The sequence below is a fragment of the Cricetulus griseus genome (genome assembly GCF_003668045.3).
Source record: "Cricetulus griseus strain 17A/GY chromosome 1 unlocalized genomic scaffold, alternate assembly CriGri-PICRH-1.0 chr1_1, whole genome shotgun sequence".
NCBI lineage: Eukaryota > Metazoa > Chordata > Mammalia > Rodentia > Cricetidae > Cricetulus > Cricetulus griseus.
The window spans coordinates 41560046-41575545 of NW_023276807.1; the positions used below are offsets into that span (position 1 = coordinate 41560046).

The 15500-nt window shown below is 40.3% G+C and overlaps 1 pseudogene; it reads right to left on the reverse strand.

The window, feature by feature from the left end:
• Positions 1 to 10222: 10222 nt before the first annotated feature.
• Positions 10223 to 10667, reverse strand: LOC103160398 (annotated as a pseudogene).
• Between the last annotated feature and the right edge of the window lie 4833 nt (positions 10668 to 15500).

Genomic DNA, 15500 nt, shown 5'->3' on the forward strand with positions numbered 1-15500 from the left:
ATTGTAGGACAAGCTGTAACTGTGTAGTCTTGCTTAGTCACTACCGTAACTGTAGGGCCATGGTATTCTGCAGGTCACCACACGATCTCTACTTCTTAGTGGTGATGATCATGTCAGGCCTGAGCAAATAGTTTTACCACAGTGTAAGACTTTCAGGAAATGGTGTCATTGGCATTTATTTCCCCTCTCTTGATTTTATAGTCTCTCTTCTTTCCCCCTCTTATTTGCTGTCTCTGAGGTGTCCTCAGCTCTCCCAGAAATGAGGCCACTTCCATGTTGAAATACAACCTTTTGTTTTCTCCATCCTTGTCATTCGCCTCTTTTATCATACTGTAACTGCTTCAAAAATCTTGAAAGATTATTAAAACCTCCCCGCTCCAGTTTCATATATTTTGCTTGCCAACCACATACCCTTCTTATTTACAAATGGTGAATCTATTTGCATCTTTATTAAATTCACTCTTTCTGAATAATTGTACAACACCTGTTACTGGGATCTCACTGTGGCCTCCCCATAGCATTCCAGTCTTGTTGATGCCTGTCAAATGAGTTCAGGAGAGAAAAGGAGTGTCACGTAGAAGACAAGGAGGGCTTACTATGGAACAGCATGAGGTACTCCAAAGGTGAGAGCAGGTGATGATCAAAGGGCCACTGTGGAGGAGCCACACTTGTGGGGGGTGAGTGGGGACAATAGCCAGAGGCCACTATGAAGACCTATAAGTCTAGGCGAGTTTCACACTATTTCTTATGTTTCTGGAGCAGACAGCTTTCCTGAAGTGTCCTTTCCTGTGTAGGTGATTAACAGGCCCATTTAAATGAAACCTCCAGGGACAGAACAATAGAAGGATTTGATTCTTCACCAGAAAGCCTTTTGCTGGACACTAATCATAGGCTCTCCCTGGCGGTTTACAAAGTCATGTCTCCTAGGGCAAGCGATCCAACTCTTGAGAGACCAAGTTTCAGGTCCTGGATTCACAAGCTGGTAAGTATGAGGGACAGGGCCATGCTCAGTGACCTTCAACTGGCTAGCATCTGTCCAACTGACTACCTCACACAGAGAAGGCTGTTTCTCTGTCTCTTAACTCTACTGACTCTTACACTATTAGGGATTCTCTAGCAGGGGATATCTGCATACATATGTGCACATAAATACACACACACACACACACACACACACACACACACACACACACACAAATGTGTAGACATACTACACACTTACATATTAAATTAATACCTGATCTTGGTAACATAAAATATTTTATTATATTATTGCCAAATGTTATTATTATCTATTACTAATATCCTCCTTATAAAACTATGCTGTGATCATCTTAGGAACAAGAATAATGTGCTTGTTTCTTTTTTTAACCTGTTTTCTTTAATAATTATCAGATGGAACCCATATATTAGATACATATTTTGTTTCCCATCACCAACAAAAACAAACAGAATTTACACGATAAGCAAACATTAAGGCAAGCATTCACATGGCCACCCCACACAATACTACACACCTGATGTGATGCATTAGAGTCTGTGAAACTTTTTAGATTTGATAGCTTAAGCTACATTATTTTCAATATTCAAAATGATTTCCTATTTTCATGTGTGCAAAGAAGAAAAGAAAGACATAGGTATTCTCAGATTAAAGTGCTTGCCATACTTGGTATATAGAAATGATTTTCCTCATCTTTGAAAGAGCACAAAGATTAAACGCATGTGGAAAGGCCCCAGCAAGAACATGTCAATTCCTTTGGAACATTTGGTGGATGACAGGAATTATTTTCCAGCAAGTTTGTGCGAGTGAAATCATCAGGCAAGCATTTGTTGATACCGCCCAGTGATTTGTAGAAATCAAAACAAGAATGGTTCTGTGCAGACAACGAATCCCTCTGGAAGTTGATGGGAATAGGGGAGCTGTTAGAGAGGTTTAGAAGACAATCGTTTGCATGAGGCAAATTGACAAATGAAAATGTCATCATTAGCATTCTCGGGATGAATAAGAGCTACAAACCCAGAGAAAAGAGGGCTCTCTGATCTCTGCTGAGGGGCTTCAGGATTAAATGCCAGATCCATCCTATCAAAAATAGAGTGCTTTATCTATAATTATTTTTACTAACAGGTTTACTTCATACAAAAATAGTTACAGATTCCTATCTTCCACAATGAAATAATGATGTATTTTTGGTTAGAGTTAGCAGATATTGCTACAATAGACTTATAGTTTTATTTATTGACTTAAAAAAATAAAATGAAATATATTTAACCCTTGAAACCCGCACTAGAAGCATGACTATTGAGTTACAGTTAAGTGTGTAGAATGGATGTGGGCACAGGACTCTTCTGCATTTCTTGCTCTTCCTCACTCCCATTTCAGTCTTTCTCTCTGGTAGACACAAACCCAAGTGAAAGGGACCCAGTAACACTCTCTTTCAAGCAGCCCCCAGGACTATGGTTTTTATGTCTTTTATGTGCCTTGAGCCCAGGTGATTGTGGACCCTGCCTCAGTCTGCCTCCTCCTTGTGTGCTTTCTTTGGTTTTCTGTACCAGGCTTTTGCAATTGCTGGAATCCCCTCTGTGAATTGCTGCTCTCTGGAAGGTCCTCCTTTGTTCTCCTCTGTACCTCTCTGCTTTATTCTTCAGACTAGCAGCACCAGGAAAGAAATGCCTACTTGGAACCAGCAGGTGGGTGGCTGGCCACTCTCTTGTCTCTTGGCCCCAAACAATGCTCCCCTGCAACAGCTCTTTAAGGTCACAAGTCAACAGACTTATTAAACCAGTGAAGTGAAAGGAGGTTAGAGAAAATAATCGGTACCAAGACCCTGAGATGCACTCAAGAATGGGTTTGGAGTGCTGCTTTCCAGAGTGATGGCTTTCCCACAGTAGCTTAGATAGATGAGACTTCCAATTCTCACTGTCCATGCCAAGCCTCCCATCAGCATCCTTCTAGGCTTGCTCTAACGTTAGATTCTACCTTCTCCTTCAGGCAACCCACTGCCTTCCCCTTAGTGTTCCACCAGGCTCTGAATCCCAAGCTGTGTGGTCCTACCTTACAGTCAGCTCAGTGAAACACTTCTTCTTCTTCTTCATCATCATCATCATCATCATCAAATTCTCTCATTCCAAACACTCGAACACTGCCCTGGGGGACCACCATTGGCTTTAAACAACTCCTAGCTGTTTGCCATTTCATTTTTAGACTTGTTTGGAGGATTATTAATCCTACCTTTCTTCTTTTTCTTCTCTCCTTCCCTTCCTTCCTTCCTCCCTTCTTGACCTCCTTCTCACCTCCCCGTCTCCATCCCTTCCATCCTTCTTTCTTTCCCCCCCTATGTTTCCCATTTTCTTTAGCCATCTATCTGTTGATAGGCATCTGAGCTGACTTTCTTAGCGATTGTGAAAAGTACAGCAATAAACACGGATGTGCAATTGCCTCTGTGGTGTCTGAGTTCTAATCCATTTCCAGTTGCTGTGATAAAACAGGGACCAAAGGTCACTTGAAGCAGGAAAAGATTTACTGGGCTTACACTTCCAGAATCCATTACTGAGGGAAGTTAGGGAAGAAACTCAAGCAGGAACTTGAAGCAAACCATGTGATATTTATTGCAGCTTGCTGGCTTATGCAAGGCTCCTGTTTAGTTAGTCTTTTGTAGTCTAGAACCACCTGCTTAGGGAATAATGCTGCCTACAGTTGACTGGGCCCTTCTACTGCAATTAACAATCAAGAAATGCACCCCCCCATAGATGTATTCCCAACAATCTGACCTGGGAAATCCCTTGATTGAGACTCAGGTAACTCTAGGCTGTGTTATGTTGATAGTTAAAGCTATCTACAATAAAATCCATGAATGCCATAGCTGGAGTATATGTTAATTCTGTGTGTGTGTGTGTGTGTGTGTGTGTGTGTGTGTGTGTGTGTGTGTGTGTATGTGATTTCCAAACTGACTTATATAATGGCTTCACTAGTTCACATAATAATAAATAATTGAGCCCCTATCTGTATTTGATGTCATTTATTTTCTTGATGACAGTGGTTGTGACAGGGATGAAGGAGAATCTCAGTGAAATTTTAAATGGCATTTCCCTCTTGGCTAAGATTGTTGAAAATGCCTTTGTTTTCTAATTTGGAGATATTCCAATATTTGAGGACAAAACTGTGACAGAGTCATTTTCAGGATGTTTTCTAATATATTGGTTCTGACTGCAAATCATATATATCTGTATCACTGATTATACATACATACATGCATACATACATGGAAAGTGCTAAACAAGTGCAATACACTTACAAACTTGGGAACACAGGGAATATGTAAAAGACGTAAATGCTGCCACGGAAGTCTTATAATTCAAAAAATCTTGAGAAAGAAGACAGACTACGCAAAATGAATCATTTTATTTCAACTCATTAAAGGCTGCAGTAAAAGTAGTTTTAAAATCCTAAGGTGTAATTACTAGGGGAAGGCCAACTTTGGCTCAAGCGACCAGGAAATGCCTCATAGATGAGATTAATAATTACAGTGACTCTGCTGAACTTTGCACCATTGTTTAGGGTGCATACCCAATCTAATGCCATATGACTTAATCACTCGTCTTCTTGGGAAAGATGACAAGGCAAATGAAGTGGCAATTGCTTTAGCCACCTCCTGCGCAAGACCTGCTGCCTCACCTTAATTTTGCTAAGTTTCTTGCCCATTTCTTAGGTTGCAGAAAAGATCATTAGGGAGGGCATTAGACACGAGGCTAGAGTTCCTACGGGGCTGGGTTAGACCAAGAGGAATTTAAGGAAATGGGGGAAGACAGCCTGCTTCCTGGCATGGAGAAGCTTCTCTGCTGATAAATTCTTTTCACTCCCTCAGGGCCTGGTCAAGTGTCCAATGCTTATATAAGGAAACTGGGACCAAGTGGACTTGTGCTCCTTGCTAGAGTCAGAATCTGAGAGAGAGAGAGAGAGAGAGAGAGAGAGAGAGAGAGAGAGAGAGAGACAGAGAGAGAGAGAGAGACAGAGACAGAGACAGAGACAGAGAGAGAGAGAGAGAGAGGAGAGAGAGACAGAGAGAGAGACAGAGAGAGAGAGAGAGAGAGAGAGAGAGAGAGAGAGAGAGAGAGAGAGAGAGAGAATGAACACTGGCCTTTCCCTGGGTCCTCTATTTATACAAGCCTATGGATTTCTTAGGATTCTGTTTCTTGAGTTAGTGTTTTGAAACTATAGTGCCCATGCAGATAAATATTATTCTGGACCTAACATGTGTTGATGATCTCACAACTACATTGTTTGTTGCTGGAGTAACTCCATCAGTGATTACCTTCTTCAGCTGTTGGAACCTCTTTTGGAAGTCAATGTGGACTGTGCATGTTTTGGGTGGGAAGACAGAGAAGTGTTTGCAAACTACCTTTAGAAGATTTTTTTTTTTGCCTTTTTTTCTTGATGGCTACACATGGACAAGCCAGCTGCAATTCTCTTGATGGCTACATGTGGACAAAACCAGCATCCTTATCCTCTCCCTCATCCCAGGGTTTTACAATCACCTTCAGGCAAAGGCACAGGAAAGAGCTGGCAATCTGACACCTCTTGAGGATGTGCTATCACTGGGTTACCAGTGAATTTTTCTCTCTGCCCATTTATCACTGCATCATTTGGTCTTCTATTGATCTCAGTACATTCTCAATCTTTGTCCCTACCTAATCTAAATTGTTTATTTTCCTCCAGAAAGAACAGAAACGTCATCCCTCGCTTGTCTTGTCTATTCCTGTCCCCTTTCCTACCCACAGTGCTTCAATTGTTGAAGAGAGGGCTGTTCCTACATGTCTTTTTTGAGTCACAGACCACAGTATTTAACATGGTATGCTAACGGCTGCATCCACTCAAGACATGAAGAACATTGGTGAGATTCCTTTCATTAAACAAGAACAAACAAAAAGAGAAACAGCACATCTTTTAAATTCAATTATCTGAATTCAGAATTTTCCATTTATTAAAGCCAAACAGAAGTACTTTCAAAAATCTCTAATTCCAATTAATTTATGTCTTATTGACTTTGGCTGATGTCTGATGCCTAGAGCAAAACTGTGTCAACTGTCAACTCTTCAATGTGTTGTTTGATATTGGTGACTGTTAGCCATTGGAACAGAGTAGTGTTTGCTTTTTATATATTTTGATTTTTTGAAAATGTAAGCATTAAGCATCAAAGGGCTAGAAAAGGCACATATAATTTTTTTCCTGTCTTTGTTCTTTCCAATTATTTACCTACTCAGTGACAAGTGAGTTCTGATCTATTGCTGTTGCTTTTATTGTCTGTTTCCTTTTTGAGACTGGGCTCTGCCATTTAGCCCAGACTGGACTCCAATTTAAGAATCCCCCTGCTTCAGCCTCTTGAGTTGGGATTCCAGGCAATGGTACACATTGTTAAAGAAGTTCGTGAGCATCCACTTTTCCTTGAAGTTTCTCAAGATGTTTGGTTATTTCCTTGACTTTGTGAAAAGTGTTAAATAATATCCTCCAGAAGACAATGCCATCTCATTTTTCATCTCCCTGCTGTACATATGGTTATAGTCCAGTCGTTCCCCACCTCCCCAAATGCTGTGACTCTTAAATATAGTTCTTCATGTTCTGCTGACCCCAGTCATAAAATCATTTCATTTCTACTTCATAACTGTAATTTTGCTAATGTTATAAATTGTAATCTAGATATCTTATATGAAGATCTGATATGCAACTGCCAAAGGGGTTTCGACCAACAGGTTGAGGGTCATAGCCTCAAATGTCTCTTGCCCTTCCCATCATCATCCATATATTAAAATTCTACCACATATATCATAACTGTAGAAGGTGGAACATCTTGCAGGTGACTAGGGCATAAGAATAGGGCCTCAGAAATAGAATTCCTGCTTTTATGAAAGAGAATCCAAGGCTCAGTGGTTAAGAACACTGCCTGCTCTTCCGTAAGTCCTGAGTTCAATTCTCAGCAACCATATGGTGGCTCATGAAAGAGAATCCAGAGAATTCCCTTGCCTCTCTTTTCACCAGCCACGGGTGCATCAAGAAGATAACTGTCTGCAAACCAAGAAACTGGCCTTGGCCCAAGCCTGACCATGCAGGCACAGTAGTGCAGGGCTTCTAGAAATCTGAGAAATGTATTTCTGACTATAATCATGATGTGAAGTTTCTATATGGCCGAATCACTGCTGAGGCTGACTGCATCAAAAAGAGTGTTTCTACCAGAGCTTGCACCACCACCCCATCCCTGTCCTATGTCGGTGTTCACGTGGACTTAACTTACTATTTCATTTAACACAAGTGATACAGCTGCTCTATTTCGGTTAGCACAAATGATACCACCTCTCTGTGGCTGTGTCAATACTGGGACAGTTTCAGATGTAAAGGAGATTAACAAAATTATACCCATAGGCCTTTGGAGAGCTGTCCAGTGTGAACTAAGGCAGATGTTTGAGGGTAGGAAAGATAACACTACTGGGACACTTTATGTATTCTAGAATAGACCTTGCCCATCAAGGTCTACCATTCTCTCAGCTGACTTTGCTTTCCCCGTGAACATCTGTCTGAAGTCCTGGTCCCACTATCCCAAGGTCCTGTAAGCAAATTGTGAATAGATTATCCAATTTGATAATAACTAATTTGAGCATGAATATTAATGACCCATGTCCTTCCCTATTTATGGAATTCATTTATTTTGAACCATTTTAAATGTCACATGAGTTAATTAATGAGAGAATATTAGATATTCATAGACTGATATTCACAGTTACAGACTCACAGAATCTTTAAAACACACAAGTTTTAAAGGAAGGAACTTAGGTTTGAAGGAAGCTTATGTTCGTGGTTATCACTGTCAGTCATGTCTTCCTTTTCTCACCTTCCTTTTTTCATCCACATGTTAATTCATTCACTCCAGTTATTGTTTCTACTTTTTGTCTGATACTGCAGGAGACACAAAGCATGAAGAAGACAGTGAGCTTTACCCAAAAAGAGGGTTTCAATCTTAATACATCAGGATCCAGTTTTGTTCTACCATGGTAACATCATTTTTTTCATTAACCCTAATACTTCTTTCTACGATATATTTAGACATCACCCAAGAGCCCAAATAGAGAGATAATGTAAAGATATACCAAATGAATCTTTCCTTAAACAACAGTTTCTGGGGTTGGAAGGGCATGATCCCTAGCATCACTAAAAACAAAACAAAACAAAACAAAAAACACTAGGATACTTGCAATAGACAGTTAGAAAAGATTTATTTTTACTTCTATGTATATGTGCATGTGTCTGGATGTCTGTCTGGGTATCAATGGACAGTAGAAGAGGGAATTGGGTCCTTTAGGGCTGGAGTTACTGGGGATTTTGAACTGCTTGACATGGGTACTGGGTACCAAACTTGGGTCTTCTGCAGGAACAGCAAGTGCTCTTTACCCCTGAGCCATCTCTTGGCAGTATCAAACCTAAGACTTTTGCTGTGCAAATCTAGGTCATACATCTATTCTATTTTAGTCATCCATATTGTCGTACTCAAGAGACTCTAAGTTCTGTTAAAATGATAGATGGAGATAGGGATTTGGAAAAGAAACTAGCCATTTGTAGGGATGTTAGTAGCCTGGGAGCTGTGGAAATCACATTTCCCAAACATACCATATTTTATTAAGGTATGTGTTTGTGTTCATGTGTGTGCAAATGCACATATATGTGTGGTTACATGCCTGTGTATGTGTTTGTGGATGAAAGTTGGAGAACAAACTCAGGAGATATCTACCTTGTTTTTTGACACAGATTTTTTTATTAGGATCTGGGGCTTGCTCATTAACCCAAGCTGGTGGCTGATGAGTCCCATGGGTTTGCCTGTTTCTGTTTCTGCCAGTGCAGTACTGGGATTACAAGTGTGTACCACCATGTCCAGCATTATTTAAGGTATTAAAGTAAAACTGTATATATTTACAGTATATGATATATATATATATATATATATATATATATATATATATGGGCTATGAAATGATTTAAAAAGGAAACTAACATACCTAACACCTTACATACTTATCTTTTTTTGTCTTAAAGTAATTTTCCTGGTTGCAGTACATTATTAACTACAGTCATCAGGTTGTACAATTGATCTCCTGAACTTGTTTCTTCTGTCTCACTGAAACTACATACTCTTTGATCAACATCTTCCCATTTCCCCTCCAATTCTGCATCTTCCCACAATTCTATTTCCTGTTCCTATGGGCAGGGTTGCTTTAGAGTCCATGCAAAATATTCAAAATATTATAGCATTTATCTTTCTGTGTCTGACTTACTTCACTTACCACGTGACTTCCACATTTATTCCAGTGTTATGAATAAAAGGATTTCCTGGTTTTGGAAGACTGAATACTATCACTTTGTGCATTCACATTATATTGTATTTTTATCATTGCACATAGTTAAGGTTTATGACATAATGAAATAGTTACATCAACAAGTTGCCACCTCTACAATGAGCCTTTATCAGTGATAGCCCTTAATTGATTCTCTTCCTATGTCTTCAGCCATTGGTGAAACTATAATAATACCATCCTCATGGTGTTCATTTCAATAGATCCCTATTCTGGTAATTTTCTATAATTGTGCCATTTGATGTCTACTTTCCCATTTTCTCTAGCTCTCTATCCCGGTACTCTCTGTTTTTATCCACATTTCTATTCATTCAGTTTCACCACCTTTTTTTTATCCACTGTTCTGTTAAATGCAGTCCCCTTTTCATGAAACACTAGGGATTTCACATTTGGACCTGTGAGTAACTGGAAAGCAGTACTGCACTATTGTAGAAAATTATGTGGAACATTGGCTTGGTGAGGTTTGCATTTCTCAAAAGAACATTCTGGATCTTTACACTGGTAGTTAAAGAAAACAGAACAAAACAGGGCAACACCAGTTGGAAGCTTCAATTGTCTATTGCCAAAGAATAGAAGGATTTTTTTTTTTTTGGCCTGAAGAAAGCAGCAGAAGCTATGGAATACAGAGTTATTTGTTATTTTAGAATGACAGGACTAATGACAGGAGAGAGAGAACCATGTGAATGGAACTGAAGAGGCCAGCCTAACTCCTGGGTTTCTAATGGAGGTGATTGTGGCAGCATTGCCATATTCTTATCAGGAGAACACAGCCTTCAGTGGGGGATGAACTATAGATATTGATTTTTTAATGGTGAAAAAGTGTATATTTGGAATTAGCCAGCTGGACTCAGTTTAGATGATCCCAATTTTGTTGGCAACATCCAGAGCTTCATCATCAGGAGCCAACCAAACGTATGTCTTCTTCTCTCGGTCAGGCCTTATGAGGGTGTTGACTTTGGCCACATCAATGTCATAGAGCTTCTTCACAGCCTGTTTGATCTGGTGCTTGTTGGCCTTGACGTCCACAATGAACACAAGTGTGTTGTTGTCTTCTAGCTTCTTCATGGCTGACTTAGTAGTGGTCTAATGGCATAGTGGTCAAGCTTGTTTCTCCTGAGCGTGCTCTTTCGCGGATATTTGGGCTGCCTCCGGAGGCGCTGGATCTTCTTTTTGTGGCTGTGGACGCCTTTCAGCACTGCCTTCTTGGCTTTCAAGGCCTTTGCTTTGGCTTCGGCTTTGGGAGGGGCAAGAGCTTGCTTCTTCGCTTACATCGCCATCTTGGTGAAAAGCGATATTGATGTTTGATGTAACTGCTGGATGGACAAGAATGTGTGTGAAGTGCAGATTGAATATTAGGGTCTTGAATGCAAGAGAGAGTTCCTGGAGGAAGACTCAGGTTAGGGTACTTGGGATATAAAGATTATAAATGAAATCATGAGAATGAATCCAGGGCAAAAAAAAAAGGGGGGGGAGAAAAGTTCAGTAGGAATCCTGGTTTGGGATTGGGTAAATATTAATGAGGTAGCTGGAGGTACAGAGGTGAGATGGGAAGGACGAGGGTACAAGAGTTTCCAGGTAACTATCATATAGTCTCTGATTGTCTGTGAAGAAATGTGGGTGTTTGTTGCAGGTTTCTGAGTTAGCGGGATGTAGCAATCCAGGAGAGTAGAAGTATCAGTCACACCAGTGCAATACTGGGTAGAATTCGGGCCAATGCACTGTGTTCTCAGACACGCCTAATATTAAACATCAGGATCTGTTTCCATCAGCAAGATGAGAGGCAGACACTGGGTAGGTCTAAACCAGTTAAGTGAAGCTGTGCATACACCTTTGGCTTGCCCTTCCGCATTCCTTACCTCTTGTGCTGCTATTTCAGCTCCTATTTTATGCTTGGCAATAGACATTCTTCTTAATGAAATCAAGACAGGCTCTAAATACAATTATGAACTATTTATCGAAAATGTATGTCAGTGTTAATATATATATATATCTATATATATACATATATAATTCTTATATTTCACAATGAACACTAAATTTATTTCATTGTAAATTAATAAATAAAGACTCCAGGTTATTAAGTTAATGCAGTCTTTGAAAACAAACTTATCTTCCACAGAGTATGGGGTAGGAACACGGGGCAAATGTTCCTTCCGCACTTCCCCTGGTGCTTGCACAGGGCACTGCATGCAGGTACTAGGGGTCTAAAGTTGAATGAACTCTCTGTCCAGCTTTGGCTGCTATTTTTCAACCAGCTCTACAGATGTGTAACTCTACTTCTTAACTCCAGCTCCCCTCTTCTATCCTCTCAGGCTGTCTGCTCAGTGTTCTTAGGTTCATGATCTTGTGGGGAGATTGTCTCTTTCCTCTACTTCTCTGACCCCTGGCAGTAACTCTCACTCTCTTAGGCTAAAAATCTGGCCTCCTACCCTTTTGGAAGAGAGATGTAAACACTGGACAGAAACTTATTGTCCTTAATAAAACATCTGGGATGGCAGTCTGAAAAGCATGTGGACAGGATAGGTTACGGGGAAGAGAGGAAATTCCATTGCTGAGAAATCGCATCAGAAGGTCTTGCCTGTTTACATGTGGGGAGTTTGCTTATGGAAGTATGCAGATGATAAGAAAAACACAACAGACATTAGATGGATAGAACTAGTCTTTTCCTGGTTAAATATAGTTTCACATTTCAGACTTATAGGATTTTAGATATTAGAATTTAAAAGAAATATTTTGATTAATACATTTTATTTTTATAATTAATGTGAACCTGTGAGACAGAGAGAGAGAGAGAGAGAGAGAGAGAGAGAGAGAGAGAGAGAGAGAGTGCATGCATGCAGGTGCATGTGATTAGGTACATATGCACATGTGTGCAAGTCTGTGTGTGTGTGCACGTGTGTGAGGCCAGATGTCAACAGTGGATGAGGTTATTATTTGGGAAAAGGTCTTCCCTGTGACTCGGTGCCTTGGCTAGGCTGGATGGTTAGGGATTCTCAAGGATCCTCCCGTTGCTACCTCCCCGCGCACTGTACCTGCCACCATGTCTGTTTTTTTCATGTGGGTGATGGGATCAAGCTGAGGACCTTGTGCAGCAGGCACTTCACCAACTGAGCTGTCTCTCCATCCCCCTTTAATAGATGTGGAATAGTAAGGTATGTACACACATCCTGATGCATAGACCGAGACATACAATATTTAACATGTATCAATTACATGATGTATATCTATATATACACATATAATATCACTAATCAATTAAGAAAATTTTACAAGGGTTGGGAATGGCTCAACTGGGAAAGTGCTTGCTTTATAAACATGAACACATAAGTTCAATATTCCAGAATTCATGTTAAAAATGCTGGACATGGTGACACACCTGTAATCCCAGTACTGCATTGGCGGAGACAGGGAAACCCATGGGACTCACCAGCCACCAGCTTGGCTTAATGAGCCCCAGATCCTAATAAAAAATCTGTGTCAAAAAAAAAAAAGGTAGGTATCTCCTGAGGTTGTTCTCTGACTTCCATCCACACACACCTACAAAGGCATGCAACCACACATACACATGAACACAAACACATACACACAAAAAGAAGTTTCCTGTATTCTGGAAATACTACACCCTTCTTGGTCATCTCCCTGAAGTTTCTTGAGCTGCTGTCATTTGTCATTCTTAAACACGTGATTTCTGAGGCACTGTCTGTAGAAGTAGCTCTGTTTCTTCTTGTTATCGCTAGAATCTTAGAATTTGGGCAACTGAAATGCTGTCCATGCCTTATTTTTGCAGTTGGACTGTTTGAAAAAATGATATGAAAGTTAGTAAACAATTACATTCTTCAACCTAACTGAGAAGCAATTGACAACACAGGAAGAAATCTCAAGAGATTCCTTTTTTTCTACAGGACGTTTGCCATTGAGCAGGCGGTATTTGCCTCTGAAAACCCATCTTTCAGCTGCTTTCCTCTGTGATAATAAATTCAAGGCTTACTCCCCTGAATGGAGAGGAGAGAGAGAAATGCGACCCTTGCAAGAGCTAGGCTGGACAGCTGTTGTGCTTTGTCAGGGATGTAAGAGTTTAAACGAAAGTGCCCGTCAAAGAATGGAATGGCTGTGCGTATGTTCTTTGTGATGAAACTCTCGGATAAAACATAGCGATCAAATCCTTTAAATGCCCATGATCAGAAACAGACACAGATGTGGATGGCACATTTAAAATGACCTGGTACATTCTTATGAGCCAGAAAAGCGAGCTAAAATAATGGAGTCTTAGACTTTCCTTTGAAGATATCATCTCTTGCTTGGCTTTTCTTTCCAAACATAGCCAAGTCAGCTCTGTGCAGAGCCATGGCTGCTCTTCTGGGTGGACTCCGAACCCTCATCTCTGTTAAACGGAACTCAATTTTAGCCTGCCTAACTCCTGGTTCTTTAAGAAGAGTAGAAACTTGTGTGTCCCTGTCCAGGACTCTCTGAGTTAGCAGTTTTCCTAGACACAGGAATCTGTGTGTTTATCAAACAAGCTAGTGGATTTTAATACAGAGGGTTTAGGGAGTCTCACCAAGTAAACATTGCCCTGGAGCTAATCGCCTTAATTTATTGTTGTCATCGGAGAGCATTTCTTCACTGGAGATGAGAAAGCCCCTCCAACTTACAGCTTACATAAAACTTTCAAGATTACGTTAAACATGTTTCTGTTCCCTAAACTCCCAGCATTCCTCATAGTATCGTTCTCATAATTAAAATTGTTACATCATCAAAAGAGTCATATTCTCAAAATCACACTTGTATGCCCTTATTTCACTTAGAAAGGCTAAGGTACCGCACATCTGGTCTAGGGTCTCTATGGAGACAGTTTGTACCTCCTGTCTCTGGCTGGAGCACTGAAGGCACACACTGATGTTCAGAATTAGAACTCTGGAATTCTGCAGTGTTTCAGTAGTTAAATCATTGTGGGGGTCAGTAATTATTTCCTAGGGCTGAATTACTAAAAGTGGAATTCCTGGGTTAGAAGCAAATGTTTTAGAACTTTGCTTTGGACTGGCAAGTCACAGCACTAAAAGGAACAATCAAGTTCAGTGTGGTGGTGCACTCCCCTGGGAGACTGTAGCAGGAGAAGCAATCATTCCAGGTCAGTCTGGGCTACACACTGATGTGTAACAAAACAAAAACAAACAAACAAACAAACAAACAAATGAAAAACAAGCATAACTCCAAACAACCAAAACCCAAACAAAAGCAATAATGAAATCGGTGTGCTCAACTCTTTATCTCCCTCTCCTTAACAGTATAAATTAATTGCTATCATTATATCTATTTAGAGATGACGAATATAAGTTTTAAAAGCGCTAAACCTGGCCCAAAGTTATACAATCACCATGTAAGACAAGCGGAAGCAGGACCTGCATCTGTTGGGTGCCAAGCCCTTGTGCAATGTGCAGGTGTGTGCTACTTCTGAAAGACTGTGGTAATTGACATTTTGACCATGAGTACACAGAGTTCCTATTCGCTTATGACCTAACCAACCCAGGACATTTCTTTTAAAATGACTTTTCAGGCAATGGGAATGGTTTGGCTTAAGGAATGAGCAATTTGCTTGACAGTAGTTCTAGAGTTCAAATTTAGTAGTTCCCATTTATAACTACACAGTGTAGAGATTAATTTCTTCCCTAAGGATTCCACAGAGTGGAACACATGACTGTATTTACATACATGGAGGCCAAAAGGCTGTCAGACCCATTCTGCTTCCATATTAAGCAGAACCAAGAACCATAGGAAGATGAGGATAAAGATATTGATTACCCGATCTTGGGGAAGAATTGTTTTCTTCCCCAAAAGTAGTGAGGGTCAAAACCAGGGTCTCAAGAATGCTAGTTAAGCACTCTAGCCACTGAGCTACACCCCCAGTACCAGGGATGAATTTTAACTGGCTGTAATATAATCTATCCAAGTATGACTTCTGAGCTCAGTTTTTCCAGAAGGAATTTGATAATACTTTGTAGTACTTTGAATAGTGAAATCCATAACAAGGAGGCTAATAAAAAGAAAAAATGAGAGAGAGAGAGAGATCACTAGCATAGGACTTAAATGAGCTAAATCTTCAATTTATCTCAGAG